The sequence below is a fragment of the Etheostoma cragini genome, chromosome 10 (genome assembly GCF_013103735.1).
Source record: "Etheostoma cragini isolate CJK2018 chromosome 10, CSU_Ecrag_1.0, whole genome shotgun sequence".
Classification (NCBI taxonomy): domain Eukaryota; kingdom Metazoa; phylum Chordata; class Actinopteri; order Perciformes; family Percidae; genus Etheostoma; species Etheostoma cragini.
Window position 1 is genome coordinate 6,181,290 of NC_048416.1, and position 7,680 is coordinate 6,188,969.

At 48.1% G+C, this 7,680-nt stretch overlaps 1 pseudogene; it reads right to left on the reverse strand.

Annotated features, from left to right (window-relative positions):
- Positions 1-337: 337 nt before the first annotated feature.
- LOC117952277 lies at positions 338-7,297 on the reverse strand (annotated as a pseudogene).
- Positions 7,298-7,680: the final 383 nt, after the last annotated feature.

The window sequence follows — 7,680 nt, forward strand, 5'->3', positions numbered from 1 at the left end:
TCAAATAGCGAACATTTTTAGCTGTATCGTCAGTCTGGTGAGAGCAGGAAAGGCCACTAGGAATGTAGATATGTGAAAACATGAAATCACTACTGATTTATACATAGTAAATATAGCAAAGCCATTTATAAGAAAAGAAAAAAACATAATTAGAAGATGAAGTAGATTTGCTACAAGCCAGGGCAGCATACTATTTTTTTAATTGTTTTTTCAGAATTTTTCAAATGATATTGAAACTTGTGATTCGAAAATGATCACACAGCTTCTGTCCCAATAATCGTAACACATATTGTACATGCATATTGTGAAGCCTTATTTTGTATGGTGCTTTTGTGTAGTAATCGTGTGAGTGCACACTCACTTTGTGTTTCTCATTGTAGATGGGAATAAGCGAAGGCATCAACTGAGAAGAAAGATTGTTGTTGAGAAGAAAGCCTTGGAAGTTGCCATCAATGACCACAATGCTACTGTGGGGAAAGATGAAAAACTGCCTCCTCCCAATGAACTCCTGGCTGTGGACAACTACTCCTGGCCATGGGAATGTAAGTACTTCCTCTGAAATGCACTGAATACAAATTGTTTGATGCACACATCTTGGTGTACATATGGAATCTGGGATTCTAGCTCATCCTGTCAGGGTTCAGTTCTCTATAGTACTAGTACAACATGCAAAGTTTCTTCTGTCCCGATATGTTTCACATGTCATGGTGATATGGAGCAGAAAAAAAAATGTTTTTGACAAGGTAATGCTGCTGGCTAGACTGAAAGAAGAAAAAGGTATTGTGGTTCGTGAAGTCAAGCAGCACATGGAGTACATGAGGAATGTTGCTGGACTGATTAAAGAATTCACTGAAGACATCAATGGGAAATGTAAGGACAATAGTTAGTCTTTTTCTTCAATGTGCTTCTCTGGTAACCACTTGGCTCACTTTTTTAATTTTAATGTTATATTCTCAGTCATTACAGCCGGATTAATGGAGAAAGGACGTGAGGGACTACTCTGTGTGCTGAAGAGAAGATTGTGTGAAGTTGAAGCACAACTGGCCACAACACGCACAACATACAAAAGTATTCTTGGACTGCAAACATTTTCCTTAGATGACTTCTCGGAAGAGGAAGACTTAGAGAATTCTTCCTCAAGTGATGAGGAACTGGGAGAGTAGTTATTAGAGGGAGATGTGTATGGATCTAAGAATATGTGTTGAACCCAAACAGTGTTTAGAGCATGTACTGCAAATTCCTCTGAAATGTAAACCCCCTTATGTTAGTCCATTAGTCCCCCACCCTCTGCCCCAAAAGCAACAGAGTGCTATTATTATGTTCCACATGTTAGTATAGGAATTCTCTCTCCCTCTTCTTTTACCTTTTCTACCTGAAGAGATATACTGTAGTCTTTATTTTGAACAGGGCATAGTCACTTTGCTCTATTCAATTCAATTCAATTTTATTTATAGTATCAATTCATAACAAGAGTTATCTAAAGGCACTTTACAGATAGAGGAGGTCTAGACCACACTCCAGAATTTACAAGGACCCAACAGTTCTAGCAGTTCTAGAAAGAACTTTGTTAATTTCACCCAGTAAAGTGAACTCTTGTTTCAACTATAGTCGATGTCTCTGTTGTTTGATTTATTAATAGTTTTTAGTAGTCAATTTCCTGTTTTATCCCATTGTGTGAGTTGTTCCTTTCAGGTAAGTCTGTAGTAAGCATTAGGCCTATATTCTAAGGCTGGGGTCATCAACTATACTTTTTCAAGGGCCAGAATATTTCTCGGCAGACACTATCAGACGCTGTTGTAAAATTAAAATGAATATTGTATCCCAAGTAATATTTCATGAATCAATTTGCCTTTGAAATATATTATTTTAGCCATCAGTGTTGACAGGCTCATATTATCTGTAAAATAGCAAGCCACTAGGCTTCATATTCATAAGGCTGTAAACTGCTAACGTGGGGAAGGTGATTGTCGCTGGACGAGGCGGCCAATCACAGCAAACTGATTGACATCCAAACCGCTGGTGACATGAAGGCTGCTCTCCGTGGTGCTGCAAGCTTGAGCACCTATTGGGTGGCTTGTCCCCATAAGTATGAAACACTGAAGACATTGGTAATGCATGTGCTCATCATGTTTGAATCAACACACACCTATGAAGTTGTGACAAAAGGAACTAGGACTGCAGGTGCATAAGGCAAGCATAACAGCTGTCAAGCCCAATGTTAAAAAGGTTTTTGCAAATGTTTTGTTTTGTGTCTAAATCATATGACTTGCGAGCTTCCTGTCGGGAAAACAAAATAGCAGCCATGAAGTTGGAAATTAAACGTCTCTTGTTTTAAAGAAATTGATGTTTTATAATGCAGAACTAGGCCTACAGTAGATTTATGTAAAATACGTAAATTTTAAAAATCACACCTTGAATTATGAAAAATAATTGACCATTACTATGGAGATGAGGATAGTCTGCACGGGGACAGACCAAGGCACAGGGACAAGCACGGGGACAGGGATACGAACCGGGACAGAGACAGGGACAGGAACAGACACAGTGACGGGGACAAAGACAGAGACAGGGACGAACACCAGGCTAGGGAGACTAGGACTAAGGGGGGCTAGGACATGAGGAACTGGGGTTCCTGAGGGCCTGGGACTACTGCCAGGACCGGAGGAAGCCAGGGGACTGAGTCCCGGGGGACCCCCGGAACCAGGACCAGTGGGACCCCCGGAGGCAATGCCTAGAAAGGGCAGAGGCCCAGACACTGGCTGGGGGTCAGGGGCGCTGACCGTCGACCGAGCGCCACAAAGGTTGGCCGTCGGCCCGGGGGCAGGGCCACCGAACGCCAGCCGTGGGTCAGAAATGCTGGGCCTCTGGTCAGGGTCGGGTGGTCTGGTCAGCTGGTCTGGGTCAGGAGGGCCAGTGGGCCGGTCTCGGTCTGGGGGGCCAGTCGGCTGGTCAGGGTCTAGGGGTCCGGTCTGCCGGTCTGGGTTGGGGGGGCCGGTCGGCTGGTCTGGAGCTGGAGGGCCGGTCGGCCGGTCTGGGTATGGGGGGCCGGTTGGCCGGTCTGGGTCTGGGGGACCGGTCGACCGGTCTGGGTCTGGGGGACCGGTCGGCTGATCTGGATCTAGGTCCACCTCAACGGCAGGAGCTGGCGGCTGGGGGTCTGCCTCAAATAATTACCATGATCAGTGTGTAATAAAGCTAAGTCTAAGTCTAACTTTATGTCTTCACATAGATGTAACTGAAGGCAAATTTGTTATTTCAGAAGCATGTATCAAACTGGTAGCCCTTCATATGACTCAGTACCCATGAAGTAGCTCTCAGTTTCAAAAAGGATGGTGACCACCTGCGGTAGACAGTCCACCTTCGAAATGGAATGAGGCCCACGGGAGACAGTCCAAAGTGGATCGCGCACCTATTTAAATGTGACAGTGTCACAAAGTAACATCACGTTTTTACGAGTGGGCAACGTAGCTGCGAGATGTTGATCATTGACACCTAAATTACCCTGTCACAGAGGCACAGAGGTCAGCAGCTTGACAAGTGAGTTTGTGTCCCGGGTTGCCGCTGTCCCCGCCACCGCCATTCATACTGTGCATCCTCAAAGGTAGGTAATGAAACATGAATGAACACACTTACTGATATCAACGTATGCTAACGAAACCTGAATAATAAAGTTAGTTAGCGCTGTCTAAGCCATCATTTGTTAATTAATTATCACCATGAATTTATAGGGATGTGTCCAATGACATAGGGGTTTATCCAGCATTATATTAGCAACGATGTGTAACAATGTGTAATGTGCTAACAGTGGTCAGAATGAAAACTTTATTTATTCCAAATTCACACATAAATGCAGCATAATCAGGATATGAGATAAGAGCTACAGTAAGACGAGTGGTAAAATCATACACATAGAAATACAATACCTAGATGTATATAGAAATCATTACATGTTGTTTGTTTTATATTCTAGTTTTAAGATGCCACGAGGGTTAACGACTACAACTTGCGTGAGCTGCAAAGTAGCTATTGGTGTGGCCACCAAGACCTGCAAATATTGCCAGTCAGTACAGCCAAGAAAGCAAAGACAGGCAAAAAAAATTGAGAAATTTGAGGCCAGAAAGGAGACGTGGTTGAAAAACCAACAAAAAAACCAAACCACCTCTCATGTTGTTGATGAGGCATCCGTCTTGGTATGTGTTTAACTTCTGTATTTATTATTTACATAATTACCGCCCCCAATGTTTCAGGCACTTATAATTGCTTATATTTCTGTATATATTATAAAATATACATCTTTATTTTCATGTTGAAAAGTTAAATACATTGGGGTACGAGGCGGCCATAGTCTTTCTTGGAAAGAAAACTAAGGAACTGTGGGTCCTTCCCCCTTTAAATAGCTTACGCTACGACGCGGACACCATTCAAATAAGCACCTCTTCTCGCTTCGCCCCAGCAAGAAGGGTTGTCTGGTGAGACATCTCACTCATGCTACTCTGAGAACCGGGTTTACGCAAGTAACCTAAAGTTCTCATTCATAGCATTTGTTTCGATGTCTCACTATGGGATATAGAGACTCCCGTATTGCCAGACAAGCTTATGTCAGAAACCACCGGCACTCAGGTAGCAATGCTCCGCTCCAGCGATGGCCCAGTGCCTAGTATTGCACGTGCCACGCTCGGCGCAGAGACGTCCAGTCTATAAAACCGAACAAAAGTGAGAGGTGAAGACCAGCATGCTGCTGCACAAATGTCCTGGATTGAAACGCCTCTAAATAAGGCCCAGGAGGCAGCAAGGCCGCGAGTTGAGTGAGCACGCAGGCCCTGTGGGGCAAGCAAACCTTGACACCTGTAAGCCAGAGCAATGGATTCCACAACCCAATGAGACAGCCGTTGCTTAGTTACAGGCTTGCCCCTGTGGGGGCTAGCCCAGGACACAAATAGCTGGTCACTCCGCCGAAAACCTGCTGTCCTGTCCATGTAAAAGTGCAGAGCACGTACTGGACACAGCGCGTGCAACCGCCGTTCCTCTGAGGAAGAGAAAGGCGGGGAACAAAGCGCCAAAAGGTCAAAGGGAAAGCATGAGCCAACCACCTGGGGCACAAAGGCAGGATTAGGAACACCCTGACACACCGCGGGGCAACCTGAGTGCATGATGGATGCACAGAAAGCGCATGAATCTTGCCAACCCGTTTTGCAGACGCCAAGGCCAGCAGCAGCACTGTCTTCAAAGACAGATGCTTCAGGTCGACCTCCCCCAGTGGTTCAAAGGGGGGGCTAGCAAGCCCATCCAACACCACTGCCAGGTCCCATGGGGGAGCCAACGGCTTGGAAACAGCCGTCCTGCACCTTTCATAAAACGGCAAACCAAACCATGTTATCCAGCTGTTTTACCATCAAACCCCACATGACAAGCTGCAATGGCAGCTAGGTACACTTTTATGGTGGAGAAGGCCTTACGTTTGTCAATGAAGTCCTGCAAGAATGACAAAATTGCGCCAACAGGGCACTGAAAAGAGACATGTCCCTCCCTGAGACACCACTCCTCAAACACCCTCCACTTACAGTCATACAGTGATCTGGTGGAGGAAGCCCTGGCACTCTGAACAGTGTTAATCACGCTCTGTGGGAGACTGACTGTGCTTAAATTGCACCATTCACGGACCAAGCCCATAGCGCCAGACGCTCTGGGTGCGGGTGAAAGATTGTCCCCCCCGCCTGGGACAGCATGTCCCTGCGTAGTGGGAGTTGCCACGGCTGTCTGCAAAGGAGCAGATAAATCTCCGCCAGCCAGGGCATCGCTGGCCAGTGTGGAGCTATTAGAATCATCCTGCACTTATGCTCTCTCACCCTGGATAGAGTTGGGGGTATCAGAGCCAGAGGAGGGAAAGCGTACAGGAGAGCCGACGGCCACGCGTGCGCGAGCGCGTCCACGCCGAGAGGCGCGTCTGGATCGCGTATTGAGAATAACAGCGGACACTGCTTTCGATGCAAACAGGTCCACTTGGGCCCGGCCTCAGCGCGACCACACCTGCCCCACAATTGCTGGGTGCAGAGTCCAGTTGCCATACAGCGCCGCGCCCCTGGACAGCAAATCTGCACCGTGGTTCAGAGCCCCGGGGACATGTGTCGCAGAGACAGGAGGTGCCTGCTGCTCCACAGTAGCAGTCTGCATGCCTGCGTGTGTAACTTACGGGAACGCAAGCCACCCTGACGGTTTATATATGCTACCGTTGTCGTGTTGTCCGTTCTCACCAGAACATGGTGTTCGTTGAGAAGCGGCAGGAAATGCCTCAGGGCGAGAAAGACTGCCAGGAGCTCGAGGTAATTTATGTGACAGCGCCGGAGACTCTCGCTCCAAACGCCCCTCACAAAACGGCCCTCCTGTGTTCCCCCCTAACCCAAAAGGCTTGCGTCCGTGGTGACCACCTTCCGAGCCAGGACGGCACCTAAAGCCACCCCCTGCACCAAGAAAGTCGGATGCCTCCAGCGGCACAGCGCCATTCCGCACTCCACAGTAACCGTTACTTTCCGTGCGCCATGACGCACAGGATCCAGCCTGAGGGAGGCAACCCAACGCTGGAAATCCCTCATAAACAGGCGGCCCAGTGGGACCACCAGAATAGCCGCCGCCATCAGTCCCAATAACCTCAGACATATCCTGAAAGCAACGGACCTGCATAGTCGAAAATGCGCGAGACAAGCCCCGATAACCCCCACCCTCTCTGCCGACAGGCGGGCTGTGAAGGACACAGAGTCCAGAGATAGCCCCAGAAATATTATATTTTGCACTGGGGAAAGCACACTCTTCTCTGTGTTTATTATAAAACCCAGATTGGTCAGATGGTGACCAAGAGGGCAAACCTCTTGGTCAGGGGCAATTTCTTCCCCTCATAGCGTGATCTGGTGGGCTCCACTACGACCGCGGGCCAAGGGATGTTCAGCCTGGACGGAGCGCGTTTGCACACGTCCTGCATGTCCATGCTGGGAGCGGGGGAAGCTGGAACACTTCCGTCCTCATCTCCAAAGGCAGACACAGCATCAGGCTTGACAGCCTGGGCGGAGGGGATTAACATGTCGGACTCGTCCTCGTCATCCTCTGATATGAGAAGCTCGAGTATGTCCTCCGCGAGCGGGGCCGCCGCGTCCAGCTCCAGCTGTGAGCCCCAGCTGGGGCTGGCGCACGGTACGGTGTCCGCGCCAGACACCTCATTGCCGGCCGGCAAATTGGTGTTGGGCAGGTATGGGTCCTTCCCCGACAAGCTAGCTTGGCGCGCTAGCCGTCGGCGAAGGCTCTTCATGGTAAAGTAGGCACAATGCCTGCATGAACCGAGGCAACACGAGCAGACCTGGTGTGTGTCCCTGCTCGAAATGTTTTTACCACAATGGCAAAGTCAAGCCCCTGAGTCTTCGTGTCCTCTGGTGTGAGGAGCGGTAGAAGACATCTTCGTTAACAAGAGTGCTAAAAGCGAAGATACTGAGCAGTAGCTGGTGTGCTAACGCACAGAAATAGCCTTACCGGGTGACTTCTGAAGTAAAATCCAGTAATTACTGTAATATGTAGGTCTTTATAACTTTTAATAAAGGGAAATATAATGTTTAAAAATTCTGACAGGATGGGAGCGTAGTGCTCTTGTAGGGTTGTAAGTTACTATGAGCTCTTTAAGATAAGATGGTGCCTGAC